We start from the raw sequence: 27,308 nt of genomic DNA, 5'->3' as shown, positions 1-27,308 counted from the left end.
GTGTTGTGGTGAAGTGTCTGTGTGTGTGTGTTCTCTGAGGTTTAATCACAGTCTGAGGATGCTGTGTGTGTGTTGTGGTGAAGTGTCTGTGTGTGTGTGTTCTCTGAGGTTTAATCACAGTCTGAGGATGCTGTGTGTGTGTTGTAGTGAAGTGTCTGTGTGTGTGTGTCCTCTGAGGTTTAATCACAGTCTGGGGATGCTGTGTGTGTGTGTTGTGGTGAAGTGTCCGTGTGTGTGTTCTCTGAGGTTTAATCACAGTCTGAGGATGCTGTGTGTGTGTTGTAGTGAAGTGTCTGTGTGTGTGTGTTCTCTGAGGTTTAATCTCCACAGTCTGAGGATGCTGTGTGTGTGTTGTGGTGAAGTGTCTGTGTGTGTGTGTCCTCTGAGGTTTAATCACAGTCTGAGGATGCTGTGTGTGTGTTGTGGTGAAGTGTCTGTGTGTGTGTGTTCTCTGAGGTTTAATCACAGTCTGAGGATGCTGTGTGTGTGTGTTGTGGTGAAGTGTCTGTGTGTGTGTGTTCTCTGAGGTTTAATCTCCACAGTCTGAGGATGCTGTGTGTGTGTTGTGGTGAAGTGTCTGTGTGTGTGTGTTCTCTGAGGTTTAATCACAGTCTGAGGATGCTGTGTGTGTGTTGTAGTGAAGTGTCTGTGTGTGTGTGTCCTCTGAGGTTTAATCACAGTCTGAGGATGCTGTGTGTGTGTTGTGGTGAAGTGTCTGTGTGTGTGTGTGTTCTCTGAGGTTTAATCTCCACAGTCTGAGGATGCTGTGTGTGTGTTGTGGTGAAGTGTCTGTGTGTGTGTGTTCTCTGAGGTTTAATCACAGTCTGAGGATGCTGTGTGTGTGTTGTGGTGAAGTGTCTGTGTGTGTGTGTTCTCTGAGGTTTAATCTCCACAGTCTGAGGATGCTGTGTGTTTGTTGTAGTGAAGTGTCTGTGTGTGTGTGTTCTCTGAGGTTTAATCACAGTCTGAGGATGCTGTGTGTGTGTTGTGGTGAAGTGTCTGTGTGTGTGTGTCCTCTGAGGTTTAATCACAGTCTGAGGATGCTGTGTGTGTGTGTTGTGGTGAAGTGTCTGTGTGTGTGTGTCCTCTGAGGTTTAATCACAGTCTGAGGATGCTGTGTGTGTGTTGTAGTGAAGTGTCTGTGTGTGTGTGTTCTCTGAGGTTTAATCACAGTCTGAGGATGCTGTGTGTGTGTTGTGGTGAAGTGTCTGTGTGTGTGTGTTCTCTGAGGTTTAATCACAGTCTGAGGATGCTGTGTGTGTGTTGTAGTGAAGTGTCTGTGTGTGTGTGTCCTCTGAGGTTTAATCACAGTCTGAGGATGCTGTGTGTGTGTTGTGGTGAAGTGTCTGTGTGTGTGTGTCCTCTGAGGTTTAATCACAGTCTGAGGATGCTGTGTGTGTGTTGTAGTGAAGTGTCTGTGTGTGTGTGTCCTCTGAGGTTTAATCACAGTCTGAGGATGCTGTGTGTGTGTTGTGCTCAGAGATGTTCTCGCTGAAGTCTGGAGGACGGGTCAGGTTTCTCTCTCGCTCGAGGGTCGTGTGTCTTCTCTCCTCATCGTGTCAGCTGATGATCTCCATCTATTCCTCAGACACCGTAATAACTGTGGTGTTTTAATGATCCTGTAAATGTACGAGCACAGCTGGATCTGCTGCCTGAACAATCAGACATCTGAAGGAATCAGTAGAATGGATTCAGATGATCAATCTGTCGCCTTGTGAACCTGATTTAGAGTCCAGACAGGCTGATAGAGCGCCTCTGCTGAGGACAGCCAATCACAACACAGCTTTCTAGAGGACTGCTTTCATGCTGCAACCTCCCAGTAATAAATAATAACTATTTATTTATTATTATTATTATTATTATTATCTGATGAGGTGAGTTCATATTTGTTCTGCACATTAGTGAACACTAGTGGATGTGAATAGTAACACACACACACACACACACACACACACACACACACACACACCCAGCTGGCGTTACTCTTGTCGCGGGTGCTGTTTGTTCAGGTTGTTAATCGGGGTGTTTGTGTGGTGTATGCTGGTGCAGTGTGTCATCTGAGCGTGTGTGTGTGTGTGTGTGTGTGTCTGGTCGGCTCATGTGCTCTGCTTGGCACTGAAATGTGTTGATGCTCAGTGTGTGAAATGAGTGACAGACTGAAGCTGTTTGGTGATGTGACAGCATTCCCTACAGACATCATGAGAAACACACACACACACTCCTGCCACGTCTGTCTGTCTTGTGTGTGTGTGTGTGTGTGTGTGTGTTGTAATTCGACTTCCATTTAAACATCATAGTTTGTATTATTTTTTAACTGCAGTGCTTTATAAATGACTTCAGTGAGAGATGAGACGGTAAAGAGCATTTAATGAGAATCATCACTGTGAATAATGACACATTACAAGAAAAAACATCATGACAAGTGTGTTTAACTGCCAAGAATGTATTAAACACACATGCAGATCTGGAAACAGGATGTAAATGTGTGAAGTCCACACACGTTCAGCAGAAGAAACAGTGCTGCTGTGGTGTGTCTGATGAAGATCTCTGACCGAAGCCAGGTCCGATGGTCTTCAGTGTGGAGGTGTGTGTGCTTCTGCTCTCGGATCAGCGGGACGGCCTCGTCCCCGAGCCGTAATGACCTGTCACAGCGAGACACCGGCGTCTGTGAGCCGAGGTCCTGATGTGTGAAAGACTGTGATTAGAGCGCTGTGAGCAGACGGGAGAACAGAAGAGCACAGGAAGAGTCATTAAAGAGTCCGCTCAAGAGTCATTTACATGCAGCTGAAGACACAGAGATCCGCTGGACCGTCCACATCAGGTGTGACCATGAGCCATATCTTTCAAGTCCATTTGTCTCTTAGTTAATGCTGATCTCACAGAGTTCTGTTAGAATGAGAGGATTCACGATCATAACTCAGCTCTGAACAGAAACTCAGCTGTTCTGAGAGCTGAGAGGATCTTAACCAAAACACCCCTGTCCACCTTGTTATAAGGTTAGATTAGGGTATTCTGTGTGTTTTAGGGTGTTGTGGGTGTTTTATATATTCAGAGTGTTTTTGGTATTCTGGGTCTTTCAGGGCATTGTAGTGTTATAGGTGGTTTAGGGTGTTCTGTGTGTTTTAAGGTGTTCTGTGTGTTTTAGGGTGTTGTGGGTGTTTTAGTCTGTTCTGGGTAGTTTAGGGTGTTTAAGGGAGTTCTGTGTGTTTTATGGTACATTGAGAGTTTTATGTATTTCGAGTGTTTTATCTATACTGGGTGTTTTAGGGTGTTCTGGGTGTTTTAGGGTGGTTGTTTCTGACTCACAGTCTTGTGTTTAGGAATATGCTAGAAAGACAGTTATCTGTTCAGCCTCACATGTGGGTGTCCTCATACCTGCACATACAGCAGCACATCTGCTGAGCACAGACACGTGTTGTTAGAGTCAGATTAGAGTCAGATTAGAAGGGCTGTTAAACTCCTCACTGATCTTAACCAGTTCATGGCTGGAACTGATGTTTTATCTCCAAACTGGTAACCCAGACCATCAGACGCATTGAGATTAGTTGGCTCACAGTTCTAAAGCATCTGAGCTCTCGGTCAGGTCATCAGTAACCAGAGGAATGAGCTTCAGTCTGCAGTGCTAGTTTAGATCAGATCTCAGATCTATAACCAGTAGAGTCTGAAATATCAGAAGGCTGGAGGAACGCTGCTGAAAATTCAGCTTTGCATCACAGGCATACATTCCACAGTATATCTTACAACACAAAACAATTATTTTTCAAATGCAGTAATGCTTCTCAATATCACAGCTGTCTGAGTTGTGTTCTGTTGACTAACTCTAGTAAACTCAGACTAGTGACACTGCTGAGGTGAGGTTCGTCTCTTCATTATTGGGTGTTTCTGGGGTTCTTAATTACTGTGACCTCATCAAGGACAATCTGGTGTAATTATCCTGATGGCAGAGCGGCACTGAATCAAAGAAGCAATTCAGAAATGATAAAAAACACTGAATGTGGCAATTCTGTGTGTATGTGAGTGAATATGTGTGTGTGTGTGTGTGTGTGTGTGAGAGAGAGAGAGAGAGAGAGAGAGGGTGTGTGTGTGTGTGAGAGAGAGTGTGTGAGTGTGTGTGTGTGTGTGTGTGTGTGTGTGTGTGTGTGTGTGTGTGTGTGTGTGTGTGAGAGAGAGAGAGAGAGAGAGAGAGGGGGTGTGTGTGTGAGAGAGAGAGAGAGGGTGTGTGTGTGTGTGAGAGAGAGTGTGTGAGTGTGTGTGTGTGTGTGTGTGTGTGTGTGTGTGTGTGTGTGTGTGTGTGAGAGAGAGAGTGTGTGTGTGTGTGTGTGTGTGTGTGTGAGAGAGAGAGAGAGAGAGAGAGAGAGAGAGGGTGTGTGTGTGTGAGAGAGAGTGTGTGAGTGTGTGTGTGTGTGTGTGTGTGTTATTGAGAGCAGAAGTGATCTGTATTCACATCCAGCAGTTTTTGTGCTCATTTTCACATCAGGTGACATCAGGTTAAACAGATGACTGACCTTTGACTCATTTTGTTTCATCTGTTGTAACACTGACAGGAACTTATTTCCTTTTCCTGATGGTCAGTGAAGCGTACAGAGAGATAGTCTTCCCATGGGAATGAAAACACACACACACACACACACACAGTCGTCATTTCAGCCGTCTGTTCTCATTAATGTGTAGCACACTCTCACTGTCAGTCATCAGGACGGACCGCCCACTTCCCCCTCCTGACCAATCACACACAAGCAGCAGAGATACTCAGGTTTTAATATCATGTTAATATCATGTTATACATGATCGTGTCCACTGCAGAGTTTAGCTCTACCCGGATCAACTCACCTATCTGTGATACTCTAATGATCCTGAAGAGTAGCATGCTCAGCTGTGTATACTCAACTTCAAAAGTTTCGATTGAAATTAATATGTGTATTCATCAAGGACACATTCAATTGCTCAAAATTGCCAGACATTCTAATGTTACAGTAGATTTCTGTTTCAAATAAATGCTGTTCTTCTGAACTTTCTATTCATCTGTGAATAGAAGGGGGGAGTCGTGGCCTAATGGTTAGAGACACACACACACACGACTGAGCTGCCCTTGAGCAAGACACTGAACCCCCACTGCTCCCCGGGCGCCGCAGCATAAATGATGAACACTGCTCCGGGTGTGTGCTCACAGTGTGTGTGTGTGTGTGTGTGTGTGTGTGTGTGTGTGTTCACTGCTCTGTGTGTGTGCATTTCGGATGGGTTAAATGCAGAGCACAAATTCTGAGTATGGGTCACCAAACTTGGCTGAATGTCACGTCACTTCACTGTTACAATTTTTTTTTAAACCTGAGAAATAAAATACACCTCAGTTTCACAGAAATATTGAGCAGCACAACTGTGTTCAACACTGATAATAATCAGAAATGTTTCTTGAGCAGTAAATGATCATATTATTCTGATTTCTGAAGATCATGTGACACTGAAGACTGGAGGAATGATGCTGAAAATACAGAAATACATTACACTTTAACACAGATTCACACAGAAAACAGATGATTTACATTAGAGTAATATTTTGGTTTTTACTGTGTTTTAGTCAAATAAAGGCACTCTTGGTAAGCAGAAGAGACTTCATTCAGAGCCCAGTCTTTAGTTTATATGTGTGTTGTATTTTTGTGCGGTGAGAAACAGCTCTAGAAGTGTGTGATCTGTGGAGAAACACTGTGAGATGATGATTTTCAGCACACGCGTGTGTGTGTGTGTGTGTGTGTGTGTGTCCGTCAGTCCTCTAGTCAGATGTGCTTTAACTAGCATGATACTTTACAGCTGCTAAATTTGATTGTCCCATTCAGTTTTAAGACTTGAATCATAAATCATGATTTTATTTGGTGATTTATTTAGTTCTGCTGACCTGAATCTCATGCTCAGTCTAATGATGAACACATTACCCATGATTCTCTGGTGTCTGTGTCTCATTTAGCCATTTCTCAGTCCTGTTCTCCGTCACAACACACACACACACACACACACACACACGAAACGCTGTCGGCTCCTGAAAGCCAGTGGAGCAAAAAGACTAATGTTTCCCGCTGAAATGAGAATTGATTTTCCCAGCGGTCACAGGTCCCTAATCAACACTCCGACACCCTGTTCTGATAGCGGCCCCGGGGCCATCAGACCCCAGACGTCACGAGCCGCTGTCCAGAAACAGAACGAGCGCTGCTCCGGCGGAAGTTCAGCTCCTCATCTCTCTGTCTTTGTCTCTTCTTCTGTGTCAGACTCTCTCCAGAGACACGGGAGAATGAAGTGAAACTGGGTGACCTGGTTCTCTGTTGAAACACCTTGGTGAAGCGCTGCTCCGTTCAGGGAGACACGTCCTGTCAGCTCAGAGACCGCGCTCGTCACCTGCTGGCTCTTCTGTCTCTCTGCACAGACTGCAGATGTGTGTAAAGACACACTCACTGGAGGACAAACCTGAGGCAGGACTAGAGTTGGGGTACTCGGACTCAAGTCCAACTTTGAGAATATTCAGAGTACAGTGGAGTCCGCGTCATGTGTAACAGTAAAACCAGCATAGAATTGAGATTCGATTCAATAAACCAGTTGAAAGAAAAACCCGGTTCACCGGTTCTTTTACGCTCGTCATTGGTGATGACGTAATGGCGTCAAGTCTATCAAACATTCAAATATATAAAGTCACTAATCATAACTTCAGTCAGTTAAAAACCTCATGATCATGAAAAGTTTACAATTAAGTTTTGCAACAACGCACTCAAATACAGTAACAGCAATAATGTGCATACGAGGATTTAAGTCTTGAAGATATAAAGTTAATAAATTAGGTGTCATCAGCGAGGAACCATGATCCACTTACTATACGTAATCCATTGCGATGTATTTGTTATTAAATGAACTTACGTTTCGTCGGATTGCCCTTCATCCAAGCCCTCGGTTTACCCGCGCTCATATTAGCACAGAATCAGTTCAGAATCAATCACAAAAAGAATCAGTTCGGTTCAGACGCTCTGTGTGTCGGTTTGCTTCACGCTGAATCACACATGCGCAGTATCATCAGCTCCTCGGTTCTCGAATCGGACGCGTCCGACAAAAACTGTTTTCGGTTGAGTGTACTGATGATCTGAAAGCCGATGCAACCGGTTCTTGACTCGAGAACGAGAATCGCTCAAACCAGCACGTGCTGCAGTTCAGTATCATCAGCTGCTCTACTCGTGTTCATGTTCTGTTTACTACAAACTCAATTTGGGAATGTGTCATCATTAACTATAAATACAGTACAGATATTTCATAAATCATCCCTTATTCCTGTTAATCATAGAGTCTTTAGAGTCTTAATTATTGTCCAACTTACCTGAAAACCCCTTTGGCCCATACATTATATACAATATACAGATTGGAAACATGCAAAATAAAAAAAAAATAATAATATATATATATAGTTATTTTATCACACTTTCCGATGCACTGGAGGACAATATAGTGTGATACAATAATAAAACAGGTTCATTTGTATTTTCATGCACTTGTAATACAATAAAACCTTTGAAACCTTTTTTGATAGGAAACTAGTTCTGTTAACATAAAATAAAATTGTTCAATGGCAATGACTAGATGTAACAGTGGTATTTTTTTTTATACATTTTTATATTTCCATTGGTTTAATGGGTTGAAAGTTTACAAATTTACAATACCAGTTTATAATCTTTTTTAATTTAATTACTTTCTGGACTCGGGCGGACTCGACTCGGACTCGGCCTTTAAGAACTCGGACTTGAGTCCAACTCGGCCCCTTTTGGACTCGGACTCGGACTTGGACTCGATGTTTGTGGACTTGGTCTTGACTCGTACTCAACGAAGGTGGACTCGGACCCAACTCTAGACAGGACAATACACTGGGACTGTAAGCATTAGTGTGTGTCTCTTCTGCTCACCCAGTCTGCACTTATTTGATCAAATATACAGGAGAAATAGTGAAGTATTTGAACGGTTTAAAACAGCTGTTTTCTATAGCCCCTTTCACACAGACATTTTGGACATACATGAATAATGTGTTCCGTGCTTTGTCCCAGGATCGTCTTATTTTGGTTCCTTCACACTGTCTGTGATTTCCCAGAATCTGTGTGAGTTTTTCACTGAGCAGGAGACCGATCTCAGCTTCAGCGGGACACCGAGGAGCTCCTCTGGGAGTCTCTCTCTCTCTCAGCGGTGGATCAGTTTGCTGTAATCACTGCAGCAGATGCAGCCGCTCACTCTTTATAACCGACAGACTTGACCTCTGACCTCTGAGAGCATGACCATACGGACGCGGAGGAACCCCCCCAGCTCTCTCTCTTCACTGAGATACTGCTGACAGACAGAGACGGTGTGACACTCTGAGATTCTCAGGATCTTAACAGTGAAGTTTGACTCTATGTGTAGTGCTTCAGAACTGGAATAACTCAGCAGTGAAAAACTCAAGCTAAGTAGCACGTTGACTATAAATAGTGAATTCAGATGAGCAGCTCTGTGTTTGGCCTCACCTGTCCACCGCTTTGCCTCGTTCTCCCGCTCGTAATCTTTACCTTCTGCTGCAGTGGCTGTGTGTGTTGTGATTGGACCTTTATCTGATTGGGATGATGAATTATTGAGGAAGCAGAGCTCTTTGGATGCAGTGTTCGGTCTCGTCAATAATTCAGGCTTCACCCTCTCCAGCAGCAGGTCGCGTCTCTGTTCCGGTCCGAGCTGGAAGTGCTTCCGAAACAGACCATTTGCTCAATTTCAAACACGATCATCAGGAGCTCTTCCCGGGGTCTTTTTGAGAGTCATGAATATTTCAGATGATGCCGTTTATGTGATGCTCGCGGCATTTGCTTGTATGAACGGGTCAAAACGTCTGCACTGTCTCAGTCTGAGTGAAAGTCAATGGAGCAGTAGAACGAATAAAAAAGGGCTTTCACAGCAATTACTGCTAATTGAAGGATTCACGCATGTGTTTGCTGTAAGTCAGATACTGATCTGTGTGTGAGACTCGATGATGGGACAGGGGCACAGTGAGAACAGTGAACACAACTTCTTATGGTGATCTTATAGTGTTATAGTGATACTGAGCAGATGGACCTGATGTGGATGGGTTCTTTCTGTTTCAAATTATAGTGATGAAGGCGTGCTCAACCGATGAATCTGGAGCGATATTGCATCAGCAGGTACTGCTAATAGTTTTTATCTCAAGTGGGGAGACGAGGTCTTCAGTCACAAAACAGAAGAGACCGACACAGAGGGGCGGTAAGAGACATAGAACAGCACGAAATGGGAGCGAGCACAGAGGTATCCAATATAGTAAACCTGTCTAAAAGACCACTCAGTGTTGAAGAGACTGACGTTCTGTCAAAGGGACTTTCTTTTGTTCCTTCCAAATATACTGATCCCTTCTTGACAAAGATTTAACTTTTTTAATTCTTTAGGTCAATTAAATGAAGTCATTTTTTCCCTGTGGAACACGTCTTTTGTTCTCAGTTCAGCCTATAGTTAGAAATCATCCTAAGGAACATTTGGAGAAGAGCCGTTTTCGACCAAAAAGTACATTAATGCCCCCTGTATCTAATCCTTCGGTTCAGACTTTTTGAATCAACTTAGAGATCAGGAACTTTGCTCCTCTCTTACGTGTGATCCTAAGAGATGTTTTTTAATGCGATAAAAAAGCATTTTGATTGGTGGCGAATCAGACAAGTACATCACTAAGGAGGAATTCGATTTTTTGTTGCAAACTCACCCAGTACGACCAGTATTTTACACCTTGCCGAATATCCATAAGAAATCTGAAGTAATTATTCCTGGCCGTCCCATCGTGGCAGGTTGCCAATCTTTAACTGAACCTATTTCTCAGTATGTAGACTGGTACGTCAAGCCTGTTGTCTGGACTTTACCCTCATATTTAAGGGACACTACTGATTTTCTGAGTAAACTGAAGAATGTCCATATATCAGATGATGATTTGTACTATGGATGTAACTAGCCTGTGTTACTAATATTCCACACGATTTAGGTTTATGTGCTCTGGAACACCATCTAAAATATAGAGATGTTGATGAGCCTCCAACCAAGTTTTGTGGGATTTGGCACGTACAGTACTGACTGTGAATTGTTTAAAATTTTGAGAATAGTTTTTATCATCAGGTGAAGGGTACGGCGATGGGATCTCCATTTGCCCCTAATTATGCGAACTTGTTCAAATTTGAAGCAGATCTTGTGTATTCACCAAATAACATTTTCCATCACTGTTTGAAATGTTGGTTTCATTATATTGATGTGTTTCATTTTTAGTGGAACAGTTGAAGAACTTAATCAATTTCATGAATTTTTAAATTCCAGACTTGATCCTATACGATTTTCCTTGGAATATGATATGTCGTCTATATCTTTTCTTGACGTTAAGGTTTTTATATCTACTGGACCGACTCTACAGATGACAGTATTTCGTAAATCCACAGATTATAATCATTTTTTACATGCTAAAAGTTACCATCCTTCATCTATTAAAAAAAGCATCCTGTATAGTCAGTTTTTGCGTATAATCAGGCTCTTAAACTCTAAACCAGCTTCTTAACATCCTCATGCCTCCACTTAATGTTCACTTTATCTTTTTACTATATTCACTACCTCACATAGACACACTGACAGTGTCAACCTGTTTTGCATATTTGCACATTGTACATCCCTGTACATCTTAATATTTAAGACTACAGTTTACATTCATGCACATTATTTTGCGCTCTATATTTAATTCTACAATATACATTTTTTATATTTTATTCCTATATTTTTATTGTTTACTTTTATTTCATTCTTACATAGCTTTATTTATGTATATTTTCATCTGTGTTGTTTTCTTTAATAATTGCACTGTCCGTGGAGCGGACCTGACTCACATTTCACTGCTGGTTATATATGCTTTATATAATTTTGTATGTGACGAATAAAAATCTTGAATCTTGAATCTTGAATCTTGAATAAGGAGGATTTGTAGTACTGATGAAGAATTTGAAAACCAGGTCAGAATAGTATATGACTGTAAAGGTTACGACCATATAAATCTTGACTCAAATTTGTATAGGGTACATTTAGAGTGGCCATTCGTGCCATTTTCGCAGGACACGTCCTGGACAGGATTTATATATTGCCTAAAACATCCAGGTTTTGGCTTTGGTTTCCTGTTTACATACTTAATGACGGTAATGATCATTTGACCAATAATCTGCAGACTTGTACGTAAATCAACCAGTCGTGGTGCGTGAGAAGGTGGTATCTACAGAGAACGGTCAAAGCGATGCAAATACGTGAACATTTTAGTGTGGGACTGGAAGCAGCATTGAGCTGACTGATCGCTTTATGACATCACAGTAACGTGAGAGCGACTCAAAAGCACAAGAAGACATTGCTCTGTGCAGCGCAAACAAAGCCAAAACGTGGATATCTTAGGCAATATAGAAATCCTGGCCAGGACGTGTCCTGTGAAAATGGCATGAATAGCCACCCTAGGTACATGGCATTGAACGAGAATCACTTTTTAAGAAAAACGCAGCCACTTCAGACAATCGAGTTGTCTTATCTACAGCATTCTCTCCCCTTTCGGGCAAGATTAAATCAGTAGTGAATAAACATTGGCGTGTTTTATCTAGTGACACACTGATTGGCCAGTCTTTTCAAAACCCTCCGCTTTTTGTTTATAAGAAGTCCCATAATTTGAGGGATTTAATGGTTAAAGCTGATTCTTACACTCCGCCTACTAATTGGCTCACAACTCTTGATCCGGGCATTTTCCCTTGTAGGAGTTGTGTGAATTGTAATGCGATGATTGTGAGTAATTATTTTTCACATCCACGGACTGGCAACATATTCTCCGTGAGAGGGAGAATTACTTCTCGTTCGTCTTTTGTTGTGTACTTACTCCAATGCCCGTGTGGGCTTTATGAGAAAAGCGAATCAAGAATAAGATTACACACACAAAAAGTATAATACGCAATCATGATATTAATCACCCGAGGCCAGACATTTTAATGAATTTGGGCATGATATTTGTACTTTGAAATTTCTAAGCATTGAGTTGGTCAAGCCTCTTCAACGGGGAGGTGATAGGGAGCACTTTCTTCTTCAACGAGAGGCTTTTTGGATTTACACACTTCAAACAGTATACCCCAATGGTTTAAATTAAGAATTACAAATCATTTGGGTTGCAATCATTCTGTCATTTCTAGTGTGCTTCCATAATGTTTGTAACTTGATGCACCTGATGGTGCTAATGATTTGAGGAATGGGGTTCACCTGTGATCCATGTCCTGTTTTGTGCTTCACGATACACACTGATGATGGCTAAGGCCGAAACATGTCTGTGTAAGACATGGTACAAATACATTTATAAAAGGATATCTTGAGAGTGTGGTTTTTCCTCTTTTACTTCTTTCAGATTGACTCAAAAATGTGATTTAAATAAATCTGCTTGTAAACAGTGATTTGTGTAGAGTTGAATGGCTAAAGCACAGTTCCTGCGGTGCAAGTGGACAGACAGATAGCTGGACATACTGCAGCAGAATTTGACAATCAAAGCTGCTGTAAAGGTTACGCAGCCGTCACAGCCATAAAGGAAAGAACATAACTCATTCGATGAAACAAATAAAGCCAGCGGATGCTGCAGTGACCTTCAGATAGAGAGAGGAGAAACACACAAACACACTGTCTGTCAGCTGCTAGGAACGATTAATACACTGTAAAAGAGACGTTCATCCATCCGTCTATTGATTTTTACATTCTGTCATCTGCCGGTCTGTCTTTCTGTCTCTCTGAAACCCATCTTACTCTGTAAAGGGGCCAGTTAGGGTTAGTTATCCATCCTGGATGAGCTGCTGACAGGACGGGTGAATATGGTTCAGATTTTAGAGCTTCAGGAAGATGATGGACGTCAGGAGAAGGAGAGATCGATGTCGGACCCCTCCTCCTCCATCACATGCTCAGAGGACACCTGAGCACCTGCAGAGACTTCTGGGATACTTTAGATGTGACTGATGTGAGAGAGCAGGGAGACGCTGATGGATGCTGGGACGCCTGTGGGCTGGACGCTCTTATAGATGCTCTTATGTACAGATGAATGATCCAGACTGAACCAGCGGCACTGGAGATGTTTGTTTATGACATCACATCTGTGGAGAGAGAGAGTCAGACTGAGCAGACGGCAGGGCGTGACCTTTGACCTCAGGGTCACTAATGGACGTCTGCTGTAAGGCTGCTGAAAGCATCTGTCCTGCAGTGATTACATGCGCCTGTATCTCTCTCTGTGTGTGTGGAGCTCATTGTTTCTTCAGAAGAGGAGAGAAGGATGTGAGTGGTGTAGTTCTGTGCTGTTATTGACTAGTTTCTGCAGGGAACACGAGCTGCTTGTTAGTACTTTGATTAGGGCTGCCCCCTAAAGGTCAACTAATCCACGGGCAGTGTCATGCAGTCTGTGACGGACAGATTGTTAATGGCTTGTCTGTAGTAATACAGTAATTTAAGGGTAGGATATCCAAAAGCTTGACTATCATTCATCAACCTCTCAAATATGGCTTATCATCTGAAATATGTGAGTATTAGCAGTTTTACATGGATGCTTAATCTAATGTTAACCTAGAGAAATTGTGCTGTTCAAGTCAGGTCACCTTTATTTATATAGCGCTTTAAACGAAATACATTGCGTCAAAGCAACTGAACAACATTCATTATGAAAACAGTGTGTCAATAATGCAGAATGATAAAGGCAGTTCATCATTGAATTCAGTGATGTCATCTCTGTTCAGTTAAATAGTGTCTGTGCATTTATTTGCAATCAAGTCAATGATATCGCTGTAGATGAAGTGACCCCAACTAAGCAAGCCAGAGGCGACAGCGGCAAGGAACCGAAACTCCATCGGTGACAGAATGGAGAAAAAAACCTGAGACAAGGATCCACCATCTGGTCTGGATACGTACTGGATCCGGGTGACTGCAGTGACCCTCTGATCTGGACACAGACTGGATCTGGTGGCTACGGTGACCTCAGAATAAGAGAGAAACAGACAAATATTAGTGTAGATGCCATTCTTCTAATGATGTAGCAAGTACATAGGGTGTTATGTGAAGTGTTCCCGGTTCCGGTTTACCTAATTAATGCAGCCTAAAAATCCTTTAACGGATTTGGATATTAAAAGCACATTAGTATGTTATGTGTAAGCCAGGTTAAATAGATGGGTCTTTAATCTAGATTTAAACTGCAAGAGTGTGTCTGCCTCCCGAACAATGTTAGGTAGGTTATTCCAGAGTTTAGGTGCCAAATAGGAAAAGGATCTGCCGTCCGCAGTTGATTTTGATATTCTAGGTATTATCAAATTGCCTGAGTTTTGAGAACGTAGCGGACGTAGAAGATTATAATGTAAAAGGAGCTCATTCAAATACTGAGGTGCTAAACCATTCAACCATTACATGACTAATATAGAAATATTTGTGATATTGTCAACAAGTAGAACATTATAAAATATACTAAACTTTAGTATTAATCAAATGTATGTATCATAATATTACGTATTAGTATTGTGCTCTCATCTAACTTGAAGAAGGGCTGTGCTTTTGTAAAATAATGAAAGCAAACAGAATGCACTTTATGCTGTCGTTATCTCCATGAACTTGAACACGAAACTCTGTGTATAACTTTGCTTTACAGTAGTGGTGGAAATTATGATTCTTTCTAGAGATTCATTCATTTTCAGTTCGTTCACCAAAATGATTCGTTCAGAATCGTTCACTGATTCGTTCAGTGACCATTTCTTCGTATTACACAAAATAAGACAGCAGGTGGCGAAAAAGAGTGTATTATGTGTTATGTCTAAAGTCAATGAACGTATTCACTTGTTACAAAAACTGATCTGGCTTTATTAAAATGTGTGTATAATCACATTCAATATATAAAGTTTAATTAAGTTGTTCAGATGAACAAAGCACAAGGTTTTCTTGCCTAATCAGCATTTTAATTGTTTGGTCAGACAGTTTGTATATTATATATTAACATTCATAAATCGGGGAATAAACGTGGAGTTGCTAAATATCAAAACAAGCGTATGTGCACTGCTTTGCATTTTGCGAGATTGACATGCTAAATGGCAGACTCTCATTCATTTAGTACACGAACGAGATAAGCTATGTACCAGTTCATTTAATTCACGAACCACATGTGGATCAGTTCAGTCATTTCATTCACCAACGATCTTTAGATCTAGTTCAGACTCATATGAAACTCGTTCATTGAAGGGCGTATTCGTTCACTACATTCAACAAATCACATACTCTGTCACATCTCATACTCGAAGGCTATTGGCTCGATGTTGAGTAATTCTTTGACAGGATGAAATGGTTGTTAGCAGGTTCACTGAGCTGCGCATGTGCTGCTTATAGCGCCGCGCTGCTGTGGAGGGAGGAACTTCACTGAACGAGAAATATGAGTCAGTGGATTACGTGAACAAGAACAATTCGTTCACCTAAAAGATTCGTTCAAAAAGAACGAATCGTTCACGAACGACACATCACTACTTTACAGACAGTAAAAATTTCTATAAAGAGTGAAATGGAAAACAAATTCTCAGATTTTGTAATCCGTGTGAAAGACGCATACAGGCGCATCACTACTGCGGAGATGAGGAGTCTGTGCCGCCAAATTCATCTCTTAATCAGAAAACAAAGAAAGCACTAGTTTATCAAATGATTAAAACGTTACTGCGGTCTCCTCACTGTTATTACCTGACACACTGATAATCATTACTTCTGCCAGTGCACTGTGGCAAGCTTTGTGCATGTACGTGAGTGCTTATTAGGCTGTGTACTGTATGCAATTAAAGGCTCATTATAATGATTTGAACGGTTCAACTAATGCTTCAAATGAACGACTGTTAGTCGACCAGAAAAATCCTTAGACAATGGCAGCCCTAACTTTGATTCAGTGAAGGTGTTTGCAGCTGAATGAGCTGATTGATCATTGTGTGTGTGTGTGTGTGTGTGTGTGTGTGTGTGTGTGTGTGTGTGTGTGTGTGTGCAGAGACAGAGACCCACGGTTCCTGATACAGGGCCAGGTCTACCTGCTGTTGTGACATAGCCAAAATACATTTTTGGCCCTACAAACAAAACATCACCGCAGCCACTTCTCAAGACATCATTCAGATATTTTATTTCAAGACATCTGACATATGTATTTGAAATAAATGTATATGTTTTTACCAAACGAACAAAACCCTGTTTAAGTTATAAATTTAGGCCTGTATTTTACTGCATTGACATGAAGCAAATCTCTCTGTTTATCATCCACATAAGAGGGGTGCACCTGGAGTAAAATTACATTTCCATCTGACTATATTTCATGTTTTCAAGTAAGATCAAAGGCTGCTCATTTATTAATTAATGTCAACAGTAAGTATTTTGTAGAAAGATGTAGACCTGTGCTGCACGATCTGTGCTGTAAGCGTGCAGAGAGCAGGGTTGGGTGCTCATTTTGTCTCAGTATTTCCTTCATTACACTTCTTGTTTGGCCTTCAGTTTCTAGGATATAATCTGTCTCAGACTGCTGAAGATTTGTTTTAATGTGGATTCCACACTTTTGTGTTAGCTTATGTGTTCTATCAACGGCCTTTATCCGAGTGTTTGTGTGGGATGTGGAATTCTGTACGTGTGAAATAAATATGGCATGTAAATAAATAAATAATGTTTGAGTGTTTGTGAAAGCAGGAGAAGGAAAGTGTGCTTTCCATAAGTAAAAGAGGAGGAAAACATACAAATAGTTTGTCATTTTTCTCTGTGTTTGTTATATTTATTAGCTCAAATTCTGTTGGGTCTCTGGTTCTTTTGCTGCTGTAGGTAGAGGTACTGTTTCTCCTCATTGTGCTTGACGAGCGAGTGTAGGCATGTAATCCAGCCCTGCATCCATGCATTCAGCGACTCGTGTTGTATTCACTGTATACATGTGTCATCAGTTCATTCATTCCCTGGGAACTGAACCCATGACCTTGCCTGATCCATGCAGATGGAGTTCATTTACTGTGAGATGCTGAACACCAGATCGTGAGCTGCTCACGTGTAAATGAACACAACACAGCGCCCTGATTCAATCTGACACAGTTAAGAACATCTGTGATTTGATAATGGCCCTAATCTATATCACGTTTCTGGTGTTATTTTGATAAGAGCAAAACTCAGACCAGGAGCAGCTCCTCATCAACATTAGTAAAACTAGAAACAGAAGCATACAGTTTGATCAGGTTTCTATTAGTGGGTTGTAGTGTATTTGATCGGTGGTGTGTGTCGGAGTGTGCCGGTCCTGCGGTCGATCTGCTCATCATGTAGTGATGGTCTCCAGTGACATTTACTGAACACAAAGGACAATTAATAAATAAACACGCTGGAAGAGATTAAAAAACAAAACCAAGATCTGCTTAATAATAGTGTGGGACAGACGAGTGATGAAGAGGGATAGAGTGTGTGTCTGAGGTGAGTGTGTGTGTGTGTGTGAGGGTGTGTGTGTGTGTGTGTGTGTGTGTGTGTGTGTGTGTGTGTGTGTGTGTGTGTGTGTGTGTGTGCGTCTGTGCGTGAGTGTGTGTGTGTGTGTGTGTGAGAGAGAGTGTGTGAGAGAGAGAGAGTGTGTGTGTGTGTGTGTCTGAGGTGAGTGTGTGTGTGTGTGTGTGTGTGTGTGTGAGTGTGTGTGTGTGTGAGAGTGTGTGTGTGTGTGTGTGTGTCTGAGGTGAGTGTGTGTGAGAGAGAGAGAGAAAAACCTGAATGACCTGCTGCATGGGTGAGTGAACAGTAAGAACAGTCAAATATTATTACAATTTAAAATCAATCTGTGTTAAAGTGTAATGTATTTCTGTGATGCTCCGCTGTATTTTCAGCATCATTCCTCCAGTCTTCAGTGTCACATGATCTTCAGAAATCAGAATAATATGATTATTTACTGCTCAAGAAACATGAAGATTATTATCAATGTTGAACACAGTTGTGCTGCATGATATTTCTGTGAAACTGATGTATTTGGTTTTTCAGGATTCACAGATGAACAAAGTTCAGAAGAACAATATTTATATGAAATATAATATTTTGAAACATTATAAATGCACATTTGATTAATTGAATGAATGAAATTTCTTACAAAAAACAAATAAAAATAAATCTAAATATGTTTCTGACTCCAAACGTGTGTGTGTGTGTGCAGTAGTGTATGGTTGGTGAAGGATTCAGCTCATCAGTTGATCATTAATGCCCAGCTCATCAGTGTGTTTGTAATGAACCCTTTCTCTGTTCCTGCCTCTGACTGACCTCACACACACACACACACACACACACACACACACACACACACACACACACACACACTCTCTCTCTCTCTCTCACACACACACACACACACACACACACCAGGTGAGTGATTAACTCTGACTACACACACGTCTCACAGAAGCGTTTGGCATTAGCAGGAGCACATGAAGTGCCTGTGATTTCAGTATCTTGTGTTGTTTATCTGCAGCGGATGTTTTATTCAGTGAAACCCCATTTCAGGCTGAAACACAGTCAGGTCCACATTCAGCCACAGCCAAAAGATTCTTTGTGCTTCATCAAATTTTAATAAAGCCCAGTGTTTTAATGGCCACGCAGGGCCGGAGCGGATGTGAGTGCTTTTTTAATTATATGGCCGAGTGCCGTGTCTTTGTTCTCAGCACTGAATGATGCCATCCTGCACTTTCTTGAGCTTCACCATCTCCTCTTTTAGCTGCTCACGGAGAAAAACTAATTGTGATTCAATCTATTGATTTCTAAACTTCCAAAGGCTGTGATTTCAATAAAGAGCGCAGCATGTTGCAGTGTCCGTTTTTTGTCTGGGCATTAATGGTATTTTGGTTACACAGTTTACTGTATTAATTTCCATTAAATTCATAGTAAACTATTGCAGTTTCTCAAGCTCACAGATGTGAACAGTCTGCGATGAAAGAAGCAAAAGAATCAAATCACGAGCAATAGGAGAAAAAACAACAGAATAAATAAATATAAAATGTTACATTGTGTAATCAAAGGAATAAAAACACATGTTCTTCACTCTGTAAATTAAATATATAGTTCTTATTAAAGTTACAAAAGTGATTTAGTCGAGCAGTGAGATGTTTTCTCTGTTTTGTTGTCTGGTTAACGGTAATGATAGACAGCAGGAATATTAGAGTGCTGTCACTTTAAGAGCTACACGGATCCAGTATGTGTTCTTTCACTGCTGTTTCACTTGAGGCCTAAATTACTATGTGTATGAAGATACTTGCAAAGATGGGCATTTTGACTCATACAAGTGTGTATATTTAACTGTTCATGGCCTATAAAGTGGCAAAATAACTTCACACTTTGTCTTGACAGGAGTCTATGACTCCGACACCTCACTCACACGATCAGCACCCGTCTGCTTCAGGAAATCCGTTTTGGGAAAACAGTGTGAATATTCTCCATGACTCCAGCCTCCAGCCGTGCAAGAAAACATGCAGGAAGACGTGATCAGTACAGGAAGTCGTCTTTCACTGTTGTAATGTTAAATAGAAAAAAACATTTTACACCAAAGTAACTTCTGTCTGTTCTGTTCTGTCTCACTGCTGATTGTGTTTCAACACTTTAAATCACTTGAGTAAGCCACAATGCTTAAACACTTGTGAGCGTGTACAATCTCTAGCGGTTAATGGTGTCCACCTGCCCCTCAGTAAGATGATGCTGATGATGTGTCAGTGATCTGGTATCCATAGCAAGCGTCAGGTGATTGTTGCGATGTGATGAAGAGCTCCAGGTGTAACGGAGGTTTAGCGAGGCTGTTTGTGTCGTTTAATTAGACGAGTAATTTGCACTCATTACTGAGTTTGATTTCAAATAAAGCTGGAAGCAGATGTGGATGTGAAGCTCACCTTCAACACATCACAACATCAGCACAGACACGTCTCTGAGTGAGTCTGCTGGAGTCAGACGTGACAGGAACAGCTCCTCAGATGTGTGTGTGTGTGTGTGTGTGCGTGTGTGTGTGCGTGTGTGTGCGTGTGTGTGCGTGTGTGTGTGTGTGTGTGTGTGTGTGTGTGTGTGTGTGTGTGTGTGTGTGTGTATTCTTGTCTTCAGTCTCTGAGCTCCACACACAAGATGTCTTCCATGTCTCTGTCCTGAGAGGAGATCTGCCCGGCTCACACACTCGCTGGCTCCGTGTCTTTCAGGGCGTTCGCTACGGATGCTTCTGTGTGTTTTTAGGGATGTGAAGTAGGTCATGATGGTCTGATTTCTGCTCCTGGTCTCTGTCTCTGAGTGTGAGGTCTCACCGACCGCAGGGTGTTTGTGAAATCTGAATCTACACACTCTCCCTGAATGAAGATCCTTTAGGTTTATTCAGTTTTATTCTTCAGAAGATCACGGTAGCTTGTGATGATTTCATTCATGATATTCAGATGCATTGTTCACTGTTGAGAGAAAACTGAGATGCATTTTATTTTTCAGGATTCACAGATGAACAGAAATTCAAAAGAACAGCTTTTATTTGAAATAGAAATCTACTGTAACATTATAAATCTCTTTACTGTGACTTGAGTTGAATGCGTCCCTGATCACTAAGCGTGTTGGGTTCTGTCGGACAGGTGGATAAGATTGTGTGTGTAGTATCATGAAGGCTCTGTAGTGCTGCTTGTGTTTCTACAGTCAGTTTGATTGACAGCTGTGTGTGTGTCTCTGATGCACTGACACATGTGACAGAGACTCGAGAGAGCAGCTCCTGACGACGGACGAGAGAGAAGACGCTCTGACTGCAGGAAAGAGACAGAAATAGAGCGACGACAGAGTAATGCAGGACGAAGCGCTGCTACCAGAACACCTCTGTATGCATCATGATCTGAACATCACTGATAACACTCTTCATACTCCTGTCCATCTGAAGACAAATAATCTAAGTTATGAATTTGAGTGAGGCTGCACAATTCGGGGAAAAAATTAAATTGCGTTTAGCTTAAGTTTTAGTAGTTTTTTTATGCAATTTTGTCATATATATATATATATATATATATATATATATATATATATATATATATATATATATATTCTTTTATTTTTTATATAGATTTTGACTTTGACTTTCAGTTGGTTGCCAAATCAATTTAAAATTGGACTTAGATTTTCATTTAATATTCACATTTTATTTAATTTAATTTTTCTAAAAGTGATTTTGAACAGTTGTAGAGATTGAGGCAGTGCTGGACGACGCTGCATCGATCAAATCCCCAGAAACAGCAGCGATCTTCTCTGGCTCCTGCTCTCACTCAGGTCCTGCTGCTTGATCACGGCCGGTGTTTTGATCCTCACAGATCAGACAGATGTCCTGTGTTAGCTCAGCTCAACACATTTCCTCACTTCAGACTGCTGTCCAGCTTCATACTGATGATCAGATGGAGTCTCCAGTCATCATTTACTCTCCCTCCCTGTGTGTGTGTGTGTGTGTGTGTGTGTGTGAGAGAGAGAGAGAGAGAGAGAGAGCGAGAGAGAGAACTTTTTCTTTTAATTCTTTTCTTTGTATCCAGACTGCTTATCTGTTGTTGTTTTTATTTAGACCTGCAATAACAGCAATTAAGAGTGTTATTATCAAGCACACATTCACTTGACAGCTGCCTCATCCACTGATTAAACACACACACACAGTCACTACACTCATTATAATTCATCACAGAACAACTGATCAAGCACATCAGTCACATCACAATCTGATCAGCTCTGCAGTTGCTAGGGTGTGGTGTGTGGTTGCTAGGGTGTGGTGCGTGGTTGCTAGGGTGTTGTGCGTGGTTGCTAGGGTGTGGTGCGTGGTTGTTAGGGTGTGGTGTGTGGTTGCTAGGGTGTGGTGTGTGTGGTTGTTAGGGTGTGGTGTGGTTGCTAGGGTGTGGTGCGTGGTTGCTAGGGTGTGGTGTGTGGTTGCTAGGGTGTGGTGCGTGGTTGCTAGGGTGGTGTGTGGTTGCTAGGGTGGTGTATGTGGTTGCTAGGGTGTGGTGTGTGGTTGCTAGGGTCAGAGTCAGTGCGCTGATCTGAAGATTGTCAGGTGTGTTGATGATTGTTCACGTAGCTCTTATGTGCTGTGATTTATTGGATTGATCTCTACATTACTGAGGATGAAGATTGCAGATCTGCTTCTCTACAGGAGTGTGTGTTTGATTGAGCTACTGAACACAACCTGAGCTCAAATGATCAATAATACACTTTTAAAGCTGTTTTGTTTGTGCAGGCAGTGATTTTAGCTCTGAGAGCATCTCACTGACAGCATGGCATTCACAGACACACACAAGTTCACTCAGACGCGTGTGTGTGTATCAGTGAGGTGTGTGTGTGTGTGTGTGTGTGTGTGAGATTGGAGGAGTAGTGAGGGAGACTCATCCTGTCTTCCTCCGTTCCCAGACAGCAGTCCTCTCACACTCTCTCGTTGAGAACAGGTTTGTGTGACGTGGCTTCATGAACAGACGTGGTGAAAGGAAACTGTGTCTCGCTCTCATCCTGCTTTTGTTTTTCCTTCCTCTCTCCTCCTCTCCTTGCTCTGGTTCCCATGAGCCTCTTGTGTTTCTCTGATGTTTTTTTTCCTCTGATAATTAGTCGGTTGCCAGATACTACCAGCAGCAGCAGGAGTGTGAAGCGTCTCTAGCCCGAGGGAAGCTAGAGGAGCGATTGAGCGATTGAGTCTGGGCTCTGAATCAGTTGTAAATGGTTGCTTGTTTCTGATTGGCTGGACCGTGACGGCGTTCCTCGCCAGGCTGTAATTGTGGAGGAGTGGCTGATGTTCTGATGCTCAAGAGTCACACGAGACTCTTTAGAAGTCCTTCTGACCAAACTTCATTTTATTTCTGCCTTTTAATGTGTTCTTTTCATTCTTCCAGGTTAAGCTAATAGTGCTTAAACACGCTGACATTCTCAAGCGCTTCTCTTCTTCACATGCTCTGGTTTTCAGGAGGAATTGATCAGTGTTAGATGGGTTACTGGTCACAACGTGTTAATCGCTTTCCTGTGACACCAAGGTCATGGGTTTGATTCCCAGAGAATGCATGAATTCATCAAATAAATCTATACTTTAAATGCAGTGCAAGGCTCCTTGATTAAAAGCATCAGTGTAAATGCATTAATATAAATGTAGGAAAAGCATGTCAGAACTGCGCACGAATGAAACGTTTATCCAGAAATACTCTGAAGAACATCTGAATGCAGTAGTGTTATATATATGATTGTAAATGAGTACAGTGTGCCGTGAGCGTGACTCTAGCGCTGAGTAACGGAGGCGTCAGAACTGCAGCTGAACCAATGATCATGCTTCAAAAGCACATTGGGGAGAAATTTTAATCGTCTATGATCAAAAATCATGATATAATGCACACCGTTTGCATTAGCTGCTTTCTCAGTGAGATCAGACTGATGGTTGGGCATTGTACTGTAAGTGGCTTTGCATGTTCGTGGTGTTACCCGTGTACTTTTACCAGGCTGCTCTTGCATATCGCCTACTCTCTTTCAATTTAGTGGTAAAAAAGCCGAGGTGTCTCCAGACTTTGGACTTAAACTAAACCTGTAAAGAACTACTTCTGTCTGTATATTTCATGTTTGCATCATGGTGACATCAGGCTGAATTATTTATAGTTAATAATAGTCTACTGGTGTTATACCTTCAATTGTTTTCAATTATCTTGACTTTAGAGGTTATTTTAAAGCATTTTCCTCATTTTATTTCAGACATATGTATAAGAAAAGTTTATACAATATGTTATTGTTGTTCATGCATTTTTTTTTTTTTTTGCAACGATATTTAACAAGAGATTTGTTTAACATTTACATCATGTTGACAACTTGTGTGGTTCACTTGATATTTGTTTTAATTAGAGGGTTAATAAAGAGATGAAATCACCCAGCCCTACCCTATCTATATGTTGTCACTACTGCTCACCTGGGCTGTGTTTGTTTGATGCAGTAAAACTCAAACTTACGTATGTTTCATCATGAGGAATCGTTTCGAGCGTCCAGCATGTTTGTTTGTGCAGAGATTGTTTGGCTGAATGATCAGCGTGACTCCCTGCAGAGCTTGAGTCGTATGAAGTCAGGCTTCAGCTCTGATGAAGGTCCATTAGGCTTCTGTTCTCAGCTGCTGATTGGCACTTGATCTCAGACCTGCAGAGCCAGACGCTTGGAAAGTCTCTTGAACACAATCAGTCATGAGCGTCGGCACCGCGTCTCGCTCAAACACACACACACACACACACACACACACGATTAAAGCAGATGGACGCGCGCGTGAGCTCAGCAGTGCCTCATTACAGCAGAGAAGCAGTGACCTTCAGCTGATCTTCAGCTGCTCATTCAGTCCTGGCTGCTAGAATGATGCTCTCTGAAACATCCTGTCACTGACTGTGTGTTTGTGTCTCTGTCTTGTCTGTTTCAGCTGGGACGACCTACATCTTCGGCCGTGGAGGAGCCCTCATCACGTACACGTGGCCCCCGAACGACCGGCCGAGCACGAGGGCAGACCGGCTGGCCGTGGGCTTCAGCACGCAGCTGAAGGAGGCCGTTCTGGTGCGGGTGGAGAGCGCCAAGGGTCTCGGAGACTATGTGGAGCTGCACATAGTAAGAAACATGCCTGGGGACTGAAGGGGCGGGGCTAACAGAAGGGGGTGTAGCACTTCATGGAGGTGGGGCCTGGAGGGATGAGCTGGGGTATGTTTGAGGGCGGGGCTTACAGTGACTGATGCAAATTTGAAGGTGGGACTTACAATGAGTGTCTGAGATATATTTGAGGGCGGGGCTTACAGTGACTATTTTGGGCATGTTTACAATTACTTTTTTTAAGGTGGGGCTTACAGTGACTGGAGTATATATTAGGGTGGGGCTTATAGGGACTGGTGTACATTTGAAGGTGGGGCTAACAGTGAATGGTGTATATTTTAGGGCGGAGCTTAATGTGAAGAGTCTATGTTAGGAGGTGGGGCTTACAGTGACTGTATACTGTATATTAGGGCAGTGCTTACAGTCACTGGTGTATATTTGAAGGCGTGGTTTATAGTGAATGGTGTAAATTTTAGGGCTTCGCACTGTGAATGGTGTATATTAGTGGGCGAGGCTTATAGTGACTGGTGTATGTTTTAGGGTGGTGCTTACAGTACTGGTGTATATTTGAAGGCGGGGCTTACAGTGACTGCTGTAGAGGGCGGGGCTTACAGTGACTGCTGTATATCTGAGTGCGGGGCTTATGGTGACAGCATCAGAAGATGTTGGTGGGTCGGTACTGTAAGTCTTTTGGAGACAGCGTTCCCGTCCGCTGTGCTTGAGAGCTCTGTGTATGTCTCATCTCACTCGTGATATCTTATAGGCGGATTGGACAGTGTGTGGGAGGATTTTTTAACCTGAACAAGTAGAAAAACACCTGCTCTTTTCAGTCAGTGCTGATTTAAAGCTGTGATGTGATGAGGGGAAGCTGCAGGGGATTGTGGGAAACAACATGTGTGCCCATAGATATGCATACATACACCATCTGCAACTGACTGGGGCTTCTGGGCAAACATGCAGCTTTTATTTACCACAAAATAACCCAAACCTCTACAGTGGATGTAGTTTTGTTTAAAAAAGAGGGACTACAACAATTCATTTGAGATGCACACACCATGGACTACAATGAATGCAACACAATAGCAGCTGCAATGGTGTGTGTGTGTGTGTGTGTGTTTGTGGTCTGGATTTCTCTGGAGCTTCAGTTTGTTGCAGTCTGTCTCTCTGAGATCAGTTAGTGAGTGTTTTCTCTCAGTGTGTGATGAAGGACAGATAGAGACTCGAGGGTGTTGCTGGAGCTGACCCTCACCCTCTGTTAACCATCGCTGTTCTCTCACCACATGCTCGCGTGTGTGTGTGTGTGTGTGTGTGTGTGTGTGTGTGTGTGTGTGTGTGTGTGTGTCAGCAGTACAGTGTTTGTGAAGGTGTGCAGTGATTAATCTGTGTGTTGGTGTCTGGAGGGGACAGCAATTAATTTTACCCTGTGTGGGAGGAAACTCTTTCAGCCCTCAAGACACACACACACACACACGAACATACACACACACATCAGTTCTGCAGTTTGAGTTTCAGAAACGAGGGCATCATTATGAAGTATGAAAGTGAAGCAGGTCAGATTCTTCGAGTTTTTATACTCTATTAATTACCACAAGCTTTGATGGAATAAAATGTGGCAAGATTGGTGGAAATGTGTTCTTCTTTGAATCATAAGCTTGCTTCATTTTGATTTTGCTGATTTTTTCCTGGTGAATGTTTGATCTTTTGTCCTTGTTTTAATCTCGTGTCAATGATTAAGGAATGTTCCGATGTTTCTGATCTTCATCCAGTCATCGATGCGTGTTGGTTTGGGTTAGTAGGAGCCGTCCCGAGCGCTTCTGCTCACTCCTTCACTCCAGATACGCTCCACAAGGACTGTTCCCTGTTAGAGAAGCCTATAACGCTGGTGTGGGGCAGTTCTAACACCAAAGACACCATTTCATGACAAATTCTGTCATTATTTACTCACTGAACACATCCGACATTCTGTTACCTCTTTTGAACACAGTTGGAGAAGTTTTAAGGAATGTTTGATGAAACAGCGAATGATGAAAAATAATGTAAAAGTGTAATGTAATCCCAGGTGTCCTGAAGGGATGCATTAGGGTTTGGTGTAATAAAAGTGCCAGGAATCTTGACCTTGGCCATTGCTCTCTTTCTGTGCCTTTTTTAAAAACTTGAAGAAAAGCAGCAGGGCTTGAAAACAAAAAATATAAATAATAATAATTTGGTTCACTCTGAGCAGAATCTGTATTTTAATGTTTCTGTTTTGCGTTCCTCTGATATTATTACCATTCCCAAACTGGTTCGGGTGTTTGTTTTATTATTTGCCTATACATTGCCTAATACTACTAATAATAAAGTACAGCATTTTTTGGATTGTTTTTTACTCAGATAGAAAAGGAGAAAAGACAGATCTGGTCAGGTTAGCCAATAACCCACTGCGATTAGCCACAGACGATACAGCATCATCTTTAACAGATTTGGGCCAGATGTAGGCTACTAAAAAAAAATGTATCAACACTTTAAAGACAGCAAAGTATTTTATGCTATTTAAAAATGTTTTCTGCATTGTAAAAAGAACAACAACAAAACAAACAAATAAACAACAACAACAACAAAAAAATCATAAGATTGTGTTTTGAGAGTGAAAAAAAAAAACAAGTCACAGTTCACTTTGCATTTTATTAGCACTATTACTTCCGAAA

The 27,308-nt window shown here is 41.9% G+C and overlaps 1 pseudogene; it reads left to right on the top strand.

Annotated features, from left to right (window-relative positions):
* Nucleotides 1-27,308, top strand: part of LOC113083581 (neurexin-2-like) — a 127,810-nt pseudogene that overhangs the window by 67,786 nt on the left and 32,716 nt on the right.

This window comes from Carassius auratus, unplaced genomic scaffold, assembly GCF_003368295.1.
Source record: "Carassius auratus strain Wakin unplaced genomic scaffold, ASM336829v1 scaf_tig00038947, whole genome shotgun sequence".
NCBI lineage: Eukaryota > Metazoa > Chordata > Actinopteri > Cypriniformes > Cyprinidae > Carassius > Carassius auratus.
Note: the sequence above shows the minus strand (reverse complement) of the source record. Positions and strands in the feature narration are given on the sequence as shown.